This window comes from Rattus norvegicus, chromosome 7 (genome assembly GCF_036323735.1).
Source record: "Rattus norvegicus strain BN/NHsdMcwi chromosome 7, GRCr8, whole genome shotgun sequence".
Classification (NCBI taxonomy): Eukaryota; Metazoa; Chordata; class Mammalia; order Rodentia; family Muridae; genus Rattus; species Rattus norvegicus.
In genome coordinates, this window is record NC_086025.1 from 91,159,337 (window position 1) to 91,176,201 (window position 16,865).

Consider the following 16,865-nt stretch of genomic DNA (forward strand, 5'->3'; position numbering starts at 1 on the left):
GAGTCTGAATGTTTTCTGAGCCCTGACATGACTCCACAGGTAGAAAAGTCCCATACAACGAAAGGTTGTTCCATGCATAAAATGGTTTAAAACATTATGTGAATTCTCTTTAAGCTACATATTTGAGGTATATAGAAAACACTGATGAATTTCGTCTTTCGACTTAAGGCCCATCCTCAAGGTGTCTTACTATATGTGTGGAAACATGTCAAAATTCAAAAACACTTTGGATTCCAAGCACAGGGGATAAGTAGGCTATGCTAATATAGTCCTGTTCCATAGTTGATTACCCAGATCTGGCAGACCTTGGAATTGGAATCTTAGTCGAGAAAGAAGGAGCAGATCCGTAGGCTAAGAAATGGGGGTTACCAGGCCAGTGATCTCTGGAAAAGAATGTCAACAAAATAGGTAAGAGAAGGAGGAAGGAAACAGCCAGAAGATGAACAAGAAAGTGCCTGGGGCCTGGGAGCAGAGAGGCACAGAGTGGTGGGGGTTAAAGGAGGGGGGTGTCAAAGGCACCTCTTCAAAGTGGACAGTGGCAATCAGGAAAGCAAAAGAGTACAAGTATCCACCTAGCTCAGGAGAGGAGTGGACTATATTCCTGTTTTTCTTAAACTAGAGAGAGGAGAGAGAGAGAGAGAGAGAGAGAGAGAGAGAATGCCTATAATGGGGGGAGGGGCTGCAGAGGGACAGGTAGACCCAGGAGAGGTGTGGGATGACAGCTCCTCACCCCAGTGTTGTCATGTGTAATGGAAGGAAGGGGCTTGATGAGAAGAGACTCTGCTGGGCGAGGACTAAGAACCAAGGGTGACTGGCCCATGGCTGGTCCCATGGCTGAAGGAATGGCAGGAGGGTGAGCCCACCCACCTCCTTTCACTGGAGAGTCTCAGGGTGCTTCTGTCCTGCTGCATAATCTACTGTATGGAAGGTTGACTGTGGGTTGTGCCTACCAAGTGGAGGATGGGCTGGGCTGCGTCTGGGCCTTGTGAGCTGTGTCTGTCACTTATGCAAAGTGGCCAGGACCTGGCAGATTATCACTCTTCATCTGCAACTCAACTGGGAGGTGTCGATCTTTTTGAAAAGTCATTAAAACACCATGTTTTGCCAAAAATATTGTTTGAGGAAATTATTTGCTTAACTCTGAGTCGCAGATTAAATAGAATTTAAGTAACTATGTTAGTAATGGATATAAGGATCAAGGCCCTCATGGGTTTATAACTATATCAATAATAATGGATAGAAGAATAGATGTTCTCATAGGTTTTAGGCAAAGCAAGGAATGCACAGTCTTGCATGGTGATACACACCTCTAATCCCAGCACATAGACTGAGGCAAGATGCTAGGTTCAAGGATAGTACAAGACCCAGTCCCAAAAGAGGGAGAGGTGTGTAACCTGTATGTGTCATTACACTGTTTTAAGCCATCATCTAAATATGTGCAAAGTCAGAGGCATGAATCGGTCACTATCGAGAGGCTGAACCAAGCTTCATCTTGCAGAGGGCTCCTCTTCCATGATGGCTATTCGAACCTATGCAGTGAGTTTTCTCCTGTTCCTCTATTGTCACGGGAATTTGTTTGTGTATCTTGTCTCTACCCTGTAAGTTTACCTCCACATTTACAAATCCAAAATTATGTATTTGTAGCCACCAATGTTCACTTAAACAAAGCCTTTTACCTTTAAAAACATTCCAGAAATAGTGGCTAAAAAGTTGGTTGGGAAATATTTTGTCTAGGCTTTTCACATTTAATATTCCTTTTATAGGAATAGATACCTGTTTACGTCTGTATTAATTGGCAGGGAGAAAAGGTGGCTCAGTGGTTAAGTGGGTTTTCCAGAGGACTTGGGTTCAATTTTCAACACCCATATGGCAGCTCAGAACTGTAACTCCGGGGGACCTAACACCCTCACACAGACATACATGCAAGCAAAACACCAATGCACATAAAATAAAGATAAATGATTTAAAAAAGAAAAAAGAGCATTCCAAAAACTCCCTACCTCATGGGAGAAGCTGAGAAAGAAAGTACACAGGCTTCCCTCATAGAGACCTGGCTGCCCATGAGGACAGAGATCAGATATACAATCAAATCCCTGTGACAAACCTGCAGAGAGGGGAGCCTGGGCTCAGAGCACTTTGGGATTCTGTGTGTTCGAGAGGATGCCTTGCATTGAATGTATCCCAGGAAGACTTCAAACTCTAAAGCCTCCCGCCCCAGCCATCTCTCCTGGGTGTGGCTGTCAGGATTGCACACTGAACACTGTGACTCCGGCATGCCAAAGGTGTAAAATAAATAGACAGGATTCATCTTGATGGCCTTTGTGACATCGGAGCGGCACTCTAATGATAGCCCTGCACTGGTAAAAGGGAAGACAGGGACATATTGTGAGAAAGAATTTGCCTGGTGATAAAGAAGTGTGCCTGTCACTAGCCAAAGAGATTCTGACCCAGCCATGTGAGGCCTCAGTATCCATAGGAACCACATCTAAGCACCTATCACAGACCCCTTTGATCTCTACCTCCAGAAATCCTGATGCTGGCAAAGTTGTTTAACAAGCTAGCTCGCGGCAATCCCAGTACCTTCCAAACAGTAGTGGTCATTTCCAAAACAAGGACTCCTGGTCTTTCCATCCCCATTTTGTGATCAGAGCCCACTAGAGTGGGATTGAAGCAAGTTGAGTTTACAGGTTCCTGGGAGGTTTTCGGAGGTGTGGAAAGTGGGATTCAGGCAATGTGTTTCAGAAATGCCAGCAAATTAGAGCCTCATCTCACTCCCTAGGGATGGTCACTGAATAAACAGCTTGATTTCCAATCCATGCTGGAGGGACAGAAGGCAGTTCTCACTGTTAGGTAAATAAATGTCTCCATCTCTGTGCATAATGGCCTTTAGTAGAGTTGGCCGTAGGAGAAGGAAGCTGACTTAATCCTATGGGACATAATGGAAAAAGAAGAGAGACAGTTCTGCTTCGGGCAGACCCTGTCCTCCTCACATTACTAAACCACAGCCCTACCAACCCCAATTCAGCTGATTCAGGTAAAGGTGGGCATAGGGGCCCGTCAGGACTTAGAGCATAATGGGACAGATTTGCATTCCTAACCACACCAGCATAGCATGCCAGACTGCAGGAGCCAGGAGAGAGCCCTGCTGCATAAACAAATAGCTGGGAAAGATCTGTCAGGGACTTCCTGGGAACTTTCATGAGAGAAACACAGCACATTAGGGCACACTGATATAGCTTCCTCTCATGGAGGGGAAAACTTCTTACTGTTCCACCATGAAATTATGGAGTTTATCATTACTTCTCCAAAAAGAAGTAACTTTCTGCCTGCAGAGAGGTGGAGGCAGGAGGATCAGAAGTTCAAGGTCCTCTTTGGCTACCAATCAAGCACAGGCCGATCTGTACTACATGGGACTCTGCTTCAGAAGCAGCGCCAGGCAAATCTATCCTAGCAATATTGACTCAGCAGAGAACTGGGAAGAAGAAAGAAATGTCAACTAAGAGATGAACTGTAAGATAATTCGACACTTACATAAACTAATGATGAAGAATGTGGCAGAAACCTTTAAGTTAGCCAGTAAACTTGTTTTAGTATGAAAGGGAAAAAAAATCGGTTAAATGCTAAAGCAATATGCAGAATCCATAGTGAATATCATTTTGTAACAATATGTGTGCACAAAGTTACTGCAAAATGTGGAAATTCTTTAAACCCTTGCACATAACATCAGAAGTGATTCTTTCAATTCTAAATTTATTGGGAGTGGTGTGTTGTGCGTGCGTGCATGTGTGCGTGCGTGTCTGTCTCTCCATGTCTTCTTTATTTTTGTCTGGGCTCACACACCTTCAGGGAAAGCAAAGGTATTTCGCTCACTCAGGAGTTCCCTGGCTAACGGGGACCTGAGCATCACTCGTTCCCCAGTCACTGCTCACCCATCCACGAAATCTACGCTTTCTTAGGCGTGTTTGTTTATATTTTTAGCTCTCAGGCCCAATGAGTACCATGTGTTTTCCACACCCAGTGCAAAGTGGCAGAGGTCTGCCCAACTCGTGTCCTCGAGTGGCCTCCTTTGAGCTTCCAGGGGTCCTTCCTGCTTACTATGTGAGGGACAAAAATAATCCCGGCAGTGCCCTGTTCCCATGAGCAATGCACACTCTCAGACTTTGTAGGCTTGTAGGGCTTCGTGTCAGAGAGACCTAAGAGACTGTTTAGACCTAAGAGACTGATGTTTTCCTAAAAGCCCACATGACTTTCCAGAAACCAGTGGCAACTGTACAAGACTCAGGGTTATGTGGCTCTAACTAAAAATGTCACAGCGTCATGGCCGGCAGGACTGTTTTGGTTTTGTTCTGGGCTAGAATAAGATAATGGTACTTAGCTGCTTAGCTCCCAGACTCCAGCCCTTGCTGTACATGTGTTGGGCTATTTTGCTGATGGAGAAACTAATGTATGAGAGACATGATCTTTTAAAATGTGGCTTGCACAGAAGGTGGACATCGACAGGACCATGTTTCTTTGGTCCATGCTTATGTTGGGAAGGCAGCAAGAATATTCTAAACCTGCTTAAGTAGATGTTGAAATAGACCCAGAGTGGCTGCCTGCTCCCTCTGAAGAGGCTGCTATGTGGGGACCATTGGTCTAGAGCTGAATAGTCTGATGCTAACACCTTGTGTCTGTAGGGCTCTGCCTACTGGGATGTGCTTCTTGAACTGGGAATAGTCTAGCAATCATTGAACCCATGTTTGCTTCTGCTTTCTTTCCCAACTGTCTTCAGCCTGGTAAGTGATTCCTGTCTCCAATTGTCTTTTCTCCATCCCTCCACCTTCCCTAACTGGAAACACAGAACTGTATGCTCAGCAAAGTGCAATGGAAATCGGTAGGCTTTAAAGCTGATGGCCTAGGTTCAAATCCAGCCTCCCTCCCTCACCGACAACAGTCCATGATTCCATGGTTAACTTCTCTGCCCACTCATTTCCCCAATTTCAAATGGGAATAATGTTAGCATTTGCCTAAAAAGGCCTTTGTAAGGAGTAATCAGCTCCATGAATGAGAAGTGTTTATCAAGAGCATAATAAATGTTCAGTGACAATCTTCACAGTCTCTGATGCCACTAAGAGTTTTCATATAAAGTCAATGACCAAGCTATAGTATTGGCTTTGTATACACTTTCCTATGCTGGGCCAGTGGTGGCTAGCCCCTGCCTGTGCTGTTGGCTTTATCTTTAGTGAAGAATGGAGAATTGCCTACCTCTAGTCTCCCAGAACCTTTCCAAGGGAGAAAAGCAAAGCACTGAGAACCAAAGCCATCATAGACCCTCAGGGCTACCGGTCAGCTCTGTCACTAGAATGGAGTACTGGAGCTGATTAACTTACCAAGAGAAAAGTGGCTCACAGTTTGGGAGCTTCTGGTCTAAGAGCTATGGCTTTGGGCCTGTGATGGACATGCCAATGGTAATGGTGGAGCATTGGTCAGGGTGAACTACATACCTCATGGTTAGGGGGTAAAGGATGAGAGAAACCAGGGCAACACAGCCCTCTTTAATGACACATCAGTGACCTAAGGTCCTCCCTGTAAACTCTTCCTTCCAAACTGTTCTCGGCACCGCAACTCCACTTTCTGCTGTAAACTGCTCGGTCTAGCACAGACTACAAACCAAACACCAAAGGGAGGCTTGTATAGCCTGGGTATTGGGATGTGAGTAGCCCTTTGGGCCCAGGATTCCTTGAGCAGGGGGTGGAGTTCACACTGGGTGTACGGCCTAGTTCCAGTGACTCTGAGTGTGCCTCTCGCTCTGTCTATATTACAGATGGTTCTGGAAGGTGTCATCGCACAGCCTCCTGTTCCTCGGTAGTCTCTGCATTCCTAGGGGCTGATGGACAGCATGGGACTCACCTTCTTGTATATGATGGCATTTGACCTAATCCGCTTTGTAAGGGCAGACGTTACACCCATTTACACTTACTGATGCCCTGAGAAGTGAGCCAACCTTGCCCTGTTATGTGAGAGCTGATTCCAAGCCCAACCAGTCGTCTAGGAAATGTTTATGTGCACAACACTGGGCTGCAGAGCCAGATCTTGAAGACACCAAGCAGGTGGCAGACATCCCTGGCTCCACTCTTGGCTCTGCCAGTTGTGCATCATGCAGACTTAGGGAAGCCATTTTTTCTTGAGGACTCTGTTTCCCTAGCTGGCAAGGGAAGATACTGGAGGAGACTCCATATCACAAATCTATAGACCGGAAGTTAAGAACACTTGTCTTCAGGACTTCAGTCTTAGGTTTCCAGCCTTGCCCTTCAACCTCATCCCCTCCCTTGCTTTGGGTCCCTCCTACCTCCTGAGATTTCTTTTGGGGGCCTCAGTAAACTCAATGTGTGCTCAATAAAGTTATCTGGGCAGTTTGTTAAAACATTCAGTCCTGGGCTCTACGTCAGAATCTACTGACTCTGAATAACCCAAGAAGATAGGACCCAGTAACTTGCCTTCTGTCTCACATACTCCAAAGGAGTCCTGATGACCAAAGTCCAGCAGTTCTCAGACTCTGATGAGCATCTCTCTCACTTGGGCCTTGTCAAAGGGCAGAGCCTACCCCTCAGAATTTCTGCTTCGGTGGTCAGGGGTGAGTCTGCCAATCTTAACATTTCTACTAAGTTCTCTCACACAAGATGGGATCAGCCTTAGAGAGTGTCTCAGGTCATTCCCTGCAAACCCAGCAGCAAGCCAGCGATGGAATCCTGATTCACAAGCAGCTGTGCATGAACTTTGAAACAGAAACCTTCTAAATTATTGCGATAGGGCTGGGAGATGACTCCGTTGGAGCGTGTTTGTTGTACAAACACAGAGAACCTGAGTTCAGATCCCAAACACTAACGGAATGTGGGCGTGGGAGCTTGTGCCTATAACCACAAATGCAGGGGCAGATCTCACTTCGAGGACCTTTAAAACTCTGCTGTAGCCTCTTTAACTTGCCTTCATTCTACAACCCATATAGATATGTCTGCTGTGTGCCCTGTGAAGCATTTATGAGAGCCAATGTTCTTAATTAGTGTTAGAACGAAGAACCTACATCATCTTGATCAGGATGCCCAGATAGGTGGATTTAATGATAACTGACCTCACGGAAGCCTCTAAACTCTGTGAATTTACTGTTATTTATAAATTCTGTCATTGAGGAAATGACATACACACATACACACCAGAGCACACACACCAAGATAGGGAGCAATAGAGATGCTAAATGTTGAATGCTGGCCTCCATATGCACACACATGAATGAGCACATATGAACACATACATGTGGACACACATATATACAACACACACAAACATACATACAAAAAATATGTACTGAGATATTTGTAAATATGACGGTTAACTTTGGCCCTATCTACAAGACTCTGCTTCTACTATACCTTCAGTAGTTCTCATTGTTACTCGGGGCTTGAAGATTCACAGGTCAAGGGTCAATGGGAATAAGTTCTCATGCAAGATTATACACATCAGAAGTGCAGTAAGAACCTCCTGGAACACAGGCTGGGGTGTTTTCTGTAGTCTACCAGGCCTCTCTTTGCCTCAGTTAGGGATATTATATCGTGAGAATTGTAATTGGATTCAGTAAGGAGTCCTTGGGGTGGGGTGATGTTTCTGGTTGGAGGAACCTTCCATTGGTTCACCGCAAATCAGTAGTGGTCTTTGACTCCCATGGTAGGACAGCATTGACAATAACTCACTATGTAAGCCATTGTGAATGGGTCTCTGGGCCAAGGGAATGTTGGAAGAAAGATGGATAATGCATCCCCGGTGTACTTGCTTGGATGCAAATTCCAGTGGTGGCCAGATTACGGGAAACCCCTGGCCTTGGGAGGTTCCATCCAGCCTGACTGGTGGCCTGTTTGCCTATAAGAAACTTGGGAAAAGAGTTCTTGGCATCTGGAAACACTTGCCAGTTGATGTGGAGGAGTTTGGATCATAATCTAGTGGCATGCACCGTATGGGGGAGTTTCTCATTCCCTGATTTGTGAGAATTCATGTTGCTAAGAGAAACCTCATTGATTTATAAAGTATAAGACCCAGAGTAATGGGAGAGAGAATATGTCCTCTTTATACATTCTCTCTCTCTCTCTCTCTCTCTCTCTCTCTCTCTCTCTCTCTCTCTCTCACACACACACACACACACACACACACTCTCTCTCTCTCTCTCTCTCTCTCTCTCTCTCTCTCTCTCTCTCTCTCTCTGCTTACAGTTTTCACGTCTGACTGGAACCTCCATCACTCAAAGTGCCTATGGCTTTTGCAGCACTCTCTCTAGCTGTGCTCCGTCGTCTGCAAAGAATAGGCAGAACAGAAAAAGGACATGCCTCTCCAGCAGTGAGCTTCTGAGCCAGTGGAAAGCCCTTACACCGTGGCTTCTGAGTGTTCATTATCTTTCTGGTTTTAAACATAGACATGCATTGGTCCATGCCGTGCCCATGCGTTTGAAGACAGAGTGATAGAATGGTGGCCATTGAAATTGTCATTGAAAGTCATGGACTCCAGCCCAATATCTGCCTCTTGGCTATATTACCTTCTCTAAGAGACTCTAGGTGCAAAGGGTTGCATAAAAAAAAAAAAAAAAAAAAAAAAAAAAAAAAAAAAAAACACCTCACTCCTCACTCCTATGGCCAGCCATAGCAGCACATGTTTGTAATCTCAGCACACAGGAGGCTGAGGCAGGACCATCTGGAACTCAGTCATATAATGAGTTTGGGATTAGCCTGGGCTCAACAAACAAACAAACAAACACAGCAAACAGAAGACAATTAGAATAGTTTGTCACCAGCAGTATGACCTTGGGTGAGTCACTTAATCTCTCTGAGCTCTGGCTTTCCCATTTGTACGATGACAACACCTCTTTGCTGTGCTGTGAGAACTCACAACAGTAAAGCGTAAACAGTGCTTAATACAGCTGGAGGGATGGCTCAGCAGTTAAGAGCATTGGCTGTTTTTTCAGAGGTCCTGAGTTCAACTCCCAGCACCCACATAGTAGCTCACAAGCACCTGTAATGGGATCTGATGCCTTCTTCAACCATTCGAGTATATATGCAAATGGAGATCTCATATACATAAATAAATAAATCTTTTTTAAAAAGAAGTGCTCAATACAAGAGTCAGTATAAGTACTGAGGGTAAGTGATCAGGTGTTGTTGAAGACTCCAGAGACGACACTAAAGAGCATACTTTTGTCATTACCCTGAGGGAATGACCTGGCTGATAATTTAAAGGAGATGACATTAGGTCTCCAATAACCCACATGGACTGTGTTCTAAAACTGCTTTTCCTTCTACTCTGGGAAAAACAAACATTGCCTGGGGTCCAAGCAACGCAAACCAGATCGTTTGCAACAATGTTGATACTGTCATGTAGTCACCAATAGTATCCTGCTCACAGAAAAGCAGAGGAATTTACAATACGATACAATAACCCTAGAGAGATTGAGAGGAATGAAACAAAAACACAACTTTAAGCAGGGGCAGAAAGACTCAGTGGTAGGGTGCTTCTCTGATGATCCGGTCCCAGTTCCCTGAACGGAACAACAACAAAAACCTAATTACACATTCTAGTCCTCCTCTCAGTCCACCAGCCTAGGGGAGGGATTATTCTGCCCATCTAGGGAAGAGGCAGATTCTGAACCAGAAAGACAGATGGGAGCCCCGTGCTGGACCTTACAGGACTGTGGAATATCTCTGAGTTCAGCGAGAGCCTGCTCGGGTTTTGGAGAGTGTTGTGTCTGACCTCCATTTCGAGATAGCTATTAGCAGGGTGTGTGGGGAGGGGGACAGCTGAAGTGGAACCACAGAAGTGGAATGAGGGGGTTGGGGGGGGGGGGCTGACACTGCAGTGGACATGCATGCCAGAGATGACAGCAACGCTGAAGGGGAGAGCCCTGGGTGGATTTGGGAGGAAGGCGAGAAGCAGCCCTTCCGGTGGGTTGGCTGAATACCGTTGGCAAGGAGAAGAGCCTCGGAGACTTCTGGGTGCCAAGTTGGGAGGTGGTGGGAGTCTTGAGAAGAACAGCCTTAGAGAAGAGTCAGACATTCCTGGGAGTTCTGTAGGATGCAGCCGTGTAAGCATTGAGCCCTCGTGTGGGCACTTGTTTCCTCGGGGAAGAGCGCCCCATTCCCTGGCTTCTCTGGAGCATGGGGGGTCACTGGGCTGCTCCTGGCCTGGAATCAATGCCTTTGGTGAGTCTCTCAAGCCCAGCCCCCTTTCACCCTGTCTGTGAGGATTCCTTCCATCAGCTTTGAGAAGCCCTGTGTTCCTTCTGTCGCCAGGGAGTAATTAATAACCCCTCTCAGAATGCTGGGCCTAGAACCAAAACCAAACAAAAGCCCTGATGTCCTCCTACCTTCTAATGTTACAGCCTTTGGGTAACTTTTTTCTTGTGCCAGTCTAAAGGGATCTTTATCTTTCCACTGCCCAAGCCTGAAAGTGATCATTTTTTTTTTATATTGTGCTTAGATCTCAAATAACCTTTGCCTTGTGATGGCTTCTGTCTAGATGGAACCTAGTAAAATGACAGTAATGTCAACACCAATCAGAAGGGTTTGGAGTTCCATTCCACCCAAAGGCCCTACTGATTCACATGACTTGATCTTAAGAACATCTCAGAGGTGGGGGGGGGGGGGAATGAGTGTCATCTGAAGGCAGAGGCTGTGGTAGACAGGAACGTGAATGTTTATGCTTTTAAAAACCAGCAGCAGAGTAAATTAGAATTGTTGTGCCACATAGGGCACAGGAGCGGGAGCGAGGATGTGAATTCAGATGCTGCGGTCAGCGTGGGTAGTTTCCTGAGAAGAGCTGAGGCAGAGCATACCCAGTAGCCGGGTCCATCCCAGGCTGATCACAGCCCACACAGCATTCTCAGGTGCCACTTGCAAAAGGCATCTATGGTCAAAATGATGCTCGATCGGACAGGGCTAGGTAGGTCCTTCTATGTACCACTTCACCTCCAAAATGGACACCCTTTTCCCTTCTGCCTGCCCCAAAGATGGACTTGGAGCTTTGATCTGCTCTAGCCCACCCGTCTCCGGTTCCAGACAGCCCCCTCCATCCATCATCCTACACTCGCTGATACTCTTTGAGGTGAGCTTCAGGTCCCGTCTCATGCTTTCTTCTTTGAGCCTACGCCCTTCCTTACCTTCTGCTAGTGGGTTTCTGCAGTTCAGAGCCAGGCCACAGAGGCAAGGGCATGGTGTTGTGGATCCTAAGTATGGGAGTCTTGGCTCCACTGCTGGTTGCTAGCGTCAGAGGCCTTGCCTTACAGCTCCTCATTCTCCATGGCTGTGTGTCTGGCTCAGGTACGTTACACAGCTGCCTTCTGACAAACAATGAAAAGAAGTAGTACCCACCCGGCAAATGACCCCCAAGCTTGTCCTTTGAGGAGCCGCTTTCCATTCTAAAGGTGGAACAGTCCTCAGAACGTTTGCATACCTCCATTCCTGACACTCTGGTACTAGCCACTCTCTACCCCCTGAAGGTGACCGCACTTGTCACATCTAAGGACAAAAAGTGGGACTATCCCTACTAGAAGTAGCCATGTGTAAGAGGATGATGGGTGTCAAAACACTGGACAAATTATTCAGCTCTTGTCATTTCTTTTTGCCTCCTAACTCCAACTATGTTCCCTGAAGACAGCTTTGAGGGCTAGCTTTCCCTGGTCACCTCTCTGAGGGACCTGTGAAAGCTCTGCCACAGGCCACCCTTTGAGAAAAGGCTTCTCTATGAGCATGCTTAATATTTGTCCTCTGTGTGTTTTGAGGAACAAATAACTCAGTGAAACCCTTGGGGTGGCCATGGACTTGAGAAGCAGTGTGTGTGTGTGTGTGTGTGTGTGTGTGTGTGTGTGTGTGTGTGCGTGTGTGTGTGTGTGTGTGTATGGTGTGTCCAAACATGCTTGCGTGTCCCTGAGGTAAGCTAGAGTGTGTGTGTGTGTGTGTGTGTGTGTGTGTGTGTGTGTGTGTGTGTGTGGTGTGTGCAAACATGCCTGCGTGTCCCTGGGGTAAGCTAGCCCCACCTTGCAGAGATAGTCCTCATTATGACACAGCCTCTGGAGGAAGCCACTCCCCCTCAGCTGTCCCTGAAAAAGGTGACCACGATCAACCCCTTATTCCTGTGCTGCTGACCTTCCTCATTGGAGAATTTCTTCCAGCTCAATGACTCCTTCCACTGAACCGAATTTAATTATTTTATTCTTTATAAATGGAACACAGCCCCCGTCATCCCATATTCTTACCCTTGCCCCCAAATTAACTAAGTTGTCCTCATTAAGTAAGTATCTGCGGACATGGCTGTATGTGGGAAGACATTTAGGTCTCATTCTCAGGCCCTGCTTGTTTTCAGTCTCCCAGCTCATCTCTTAAAATGGCGGAGGTTTGACAAGGCAGGGTAAGCAAGGCCTGTTCATCCCGGGACTCCTGATATTCGGGTTTTAGTCCAGTAAAATATTTCAGGGAGCATCTGAAAGTAGTGGACAATCTATTTCTTCAGAGACCACAGACAACCAGTTATGGCTAGCCCACCCTTCCTGCACTCTGTTCTTGGTTTCAGGGTCTGGGCAGGCAGGGCCAGCAGACTTTCACAGTGGGGGTAAGTATGTGAAGAGGGTACAGTTTCGAAATCCAGACCCCACATGGTTCCTAAGTGACTGTCAGGAGTCCTGAGGCACCGTTAAAATCTGCTCTGGCCACTAGAGTCTCCTCACCTTGCTGTGTGTTGGACACAGCAGCAATCAACTAAACTCAGGAAACCCTACACAACTCGGTAGCTGACAGAGAGCACTGGATGGCAAGACAGATGGACTGACAATACTGATAGGACCTTTCTGATGTTTTCAGGGTGGGGAGAGTGGGAAGGGTCTTAGGGAGTGGGATGGCTATCCTCAGGTCTGTTCTTCAGTCTAGTGAATATAAGTGTCTGCTTGCTCACTGGCGGCTTGGGACTGGCATTATCTGTCTCTGGGAGGAGCTGCCACAAATGAATACCACATGTCCCCAGGAATGCTCGGGTGATATTTAGTTACCTGCTTTACCTCTGGGCCCGGATCTTCCCTCGTATTTTTCCCAGAGTCGTGACAAACTGTCATGGACTGAGCGTTGTAAGAGACGAAATGAGTGAGTTGCTTTCAGCAAGAAGCAAACATTTAGCGTTCGCTCTTCCCATGATCCTCACTGGGCCATCATTCATTCATAATTATCATCATTATTGATAACTTGCATTGATTTCCCAAACAACATCTAAAATAACCCCCTGCCCCGTGGAATGTCTCAGAAAATGAGACCTCTGCTAACATGTTCAACCATTTTCTTCTTATCTCACAGGCTCCATTGTAAGGATAAGTTTTGACTCTGGCTATTCTATCAGTCTGACCAGGGCCACCAACTTGACCCTGACCACAGCCTCCAGGGCCTGCTCCATTGTCCCCTTAGTGGGATGCCCTTCATGTTCTGATAGGTGTGGGTGGTATCTCTGGGATTAGATAGCTTGAATTGGAGCAGCTAACAAGGTTGTAATTCTGGTTGCAACCATACTCCAACCCTAGCCTCTTTCACAGTCACATAGATCACGGTAGGTGATGATGTGCCCATGTCCTGTTTCGGAGTGAGCGCTGACCCCACCAGGAGGGATGGAGAACTCATTTAGCATTCACACCAGGACAAGATCCCAAACTGGTTCTTGAATAGACATAAAGATGGAAGGATAGAAAATGCAGCCAGGTTCTGATCAATGGTCCAAGCTCTGTGAAGATTGGGGATGGGGGTATATGGTGACATACACCTCTAATCCAAGCACTCAGGAAGCAGAGGCAGGAAGAGCTCCTATAAACTCGAGGTCAGCTTGTTCTCCATGGTAAGTTCTAGACTAGCCCGGGCTATGTAGTGAGACCCTGTACCAAAATAAAACTAAAATGAAATCAATTGAAAACAAGGAGTAAGGCAGATTGGAGCTCACAAACATCTTGTGTCACTTCTGGGACACAAGATTAGCACACCTAGGCACCTGGCCATGTCATGGGTGTGTCCAAGAAGAGATGAGTCTTTTTTTTTATTTTTGTCCATCTTTATTAAATTGGGTATTTCTTATTTACATTTCAAATGTTATTCCCTTTCCTGGTCTCCAAGCCAACATCCCCTTAACCCCTCCCCCTCCTCTTCTCTATGAGTACTCCCCTCCCCATCCTCCCCCAATTACCACCCTCCCCCCAACAATCATGTTCACTGGGGGTTCAGTCTTGGCAGAACCAAGGGCTTCCCCTTCCACTGGTGATCTTACTAGGCTATTCATTGCTACCTATGAGGTTGGAGCCCAGGGTCAGTTCATGTATAGTCTTTGGGTAGTGGCTTAGTCCCTGGAAGCTCTGGAGATGAGTCTTAATAGACAGTGTATATGCCTCTGGGAGAATTAAAGAACTTAAGGCAAATCCCCCCCACACACACTAAACCCTCCATTTGTTTCTTGTGTCACTCAGAGTAGAAGCCACCACCCAAGGTTACCACAAGCAGCCACCATCATCACTCCGCTGTGGCCCCCTGGGCCGTAGTCAGTCCTGGAGTGCAGCATAGCCGCCCTTGCCTTTGCACTAGCTCGTTCTCAACCTGAAACATCCTCCCCCCAGCTCTCTCTATGGGCTTCTGCCCCAGAATTCAGTTCTGCTTAAAAGATGGCCTTCGTGATTTATAGGCAGTCATTGGTCGCTAAGAGAAAAGGCCTCACAGGGCCTCGCCACACTCTGGGTCTCTGTGGATGGAGAGACATTTTCTTCAGTGGTGTAGACACTGGTTAGGTGCTTGTGTTCCTGTGGTTAACCCCTCACTCATGAGTCTCTGAGCAACTCTAAAGGATCTCACTGGATCACGAAACAAGTACGAAAGTGGAGAGGGGGTTATTTGGGATGAAGTAGAAAAATCATCAGGCGTGGGAAGAAAATAAGGAAATATGAGACTCATGGACTCAAAGTACATTATATACATGTTATATATTTTATATAAATATATGTATATTACATATATATACATATATATTATATATTTTTATATAATATGTAATATATATAATGCACATATTACATATGTATTGTTACAAGTATGTATTATTATATGTAATTAGTGTAGGTTAATAAGAATAAGTAATAGAAAATGCCTGCCTCAAAGCAGCCCTTCTTGATCACTAGAGGATCAGGTACTAAAGCGCCCATGAATCTCTTCCAAGCACCCATCATAACTGACATTTGATACTTATTTGCTTGTTCAGTTATCTGCTTTATCTACATCTCTAAGACTCTACCAAGGGAAGGAGTTTGTGTTGATAGCTTTGGAGCCCCTGGCATGTATTGTGATCACAGTAGATATTTCACAGCTACAGAAATCATTAAGGGCCAGGCTCTGGCTTTGCACGAATTACCTCATACTTCCCAGTATTCCGATGATGTCCGTGAGGGCCCCATCTGTCAAAAGCTCAGAGAGCAAATAAATCCCCTCTGACTACCAACTAGTAAGGGCTAGCAGCAGCTTCTGCACCAACTAGTATTCTTCCAGAACCTGCTCTAACCCATCGACTGCCAGGAGGTAGAAACAAAAGGCATGTGTGAGAGAGATTTGAAGATGGAGACACACTCACAGACACGTCCCAGGTCGAGGGAAGGTCCAGGGCTCTAAGCAAACCCTCTCGTACTCATTTCTGTCTGCTCCCTGCTTAGATTTTAGAGAATAAGGATCTGCATTGCCTTCCTAGACAAGGCAATGTGAGGGAGTGAGAGTCACCCGTGAGGCAGCACTTCATAGCTCAGCCACCAGCAGACTGTGGTGCTCCAGGTTACCCCAAATATGGCAGTGTATGTATCTTTTGTTACCAGAAGAGGCAGGTCCATCTTTGTGCCTACAGTGGCATATTGATGGAAATCAAGTATCTCAACGTCAGATGACACAAAGAGCTCTGGACTCTTCCATTCTATCACCAAAACACCTGTGGCAGCAAATAGTAATAGTGACTCTTATTTCCTTTACCTTAGCTGGCAAGTTCCCAGAGTTCTTTACTTATGTCTGGTTTCCCCAAGTTCCTCCTGGGAAAAATTAGCCCCAATTACTACTACGCACAGAGGTGTTCAGTAACTTTGCCAAGACACACAGCTACAATCAGATAGAGCTAGAGGGAGAAGGCAGGCTTTTTTCTGAGGACCAGTCGTAACCAGCTCTTATTGTGACTGTCAGTTTTATAAATTTGGGGGAATGTTCTTGATCACACTTCCCAGCCTGAAACGCCTATGCTTTTTGAGACTGAGAATGTGGTAGGAGTTTTGAGTCATCGGTGTGAATGAAGGAACATAGACCAGGCTGAGCCAGGCACAGCTGGGGTTACTAGGCAGAAAGGTCTGAGCTGCAGCTCCTTCTGATCAAGTTCTTGCCTGGGTCTTCCTGTGCTACAGTTTGCAACTTCCCATCTGTCTAAGGCTTGCAGAGCCCTGTGCCTGCTTCCCCTCTAAGCACTGCGCTGTATAGGAAAAAGAAACCCAGAGTTTCTTGACAGCGGCCTCACATCTTTCCTTCATTCATTCAGAGTCCTGTGCACACAGCCAGGGTTGTTAGCCCTTTATAGACAAGCAAACAGAGATCTGGCTTGGAAAGTGTGGTCTGAAGGTCACGCCTCTTCCTACCTGCTGTGACTCTCCCTAGGCCCAGGGCTTTTTCTATGTCACTGGGAGAATCCCAGCCTTCTGTTCCCTTCACTCCTCCCACTTTTGTCACACCTCTATGGGTATAAAGACACTATGACAATAGCTGTACTTCTCTAAGCAAATCTGTGTGCTAGAAATCGTGCTGAGGACGCTCCCTCCTGGATTT

General features: G+C 46.3%; 1 protein-coding gene across 3 annotated transcripts in view; it reads left to right on the top strand.

Annotated features, from left to right (window-relative positions):
- Zhx2 (zinc fingers and homeoboxes 2) overlaps positions 1-16,865 on the top strand; it is a 147,930-nt gene that overhangs the window by 43,443 nt on the left and 87,622 nt on the right. Inside the window, exon 1 of one of the 3 annotated variants that reach the window (XM_017594857.3) lies at positions 9,907-10,214. The exons of the other annotated variants lie outside the window; for them this stretch is intronic. The gene's annotated coding sequence lies outside the window, so the exon portion shown is untranslated. Of the gene's footprint in view, positions 1-9,906; positions 10,215-16,865 lie in introns of those variants that run through there. 3 annotated transcript variants of the gene reach the window in all.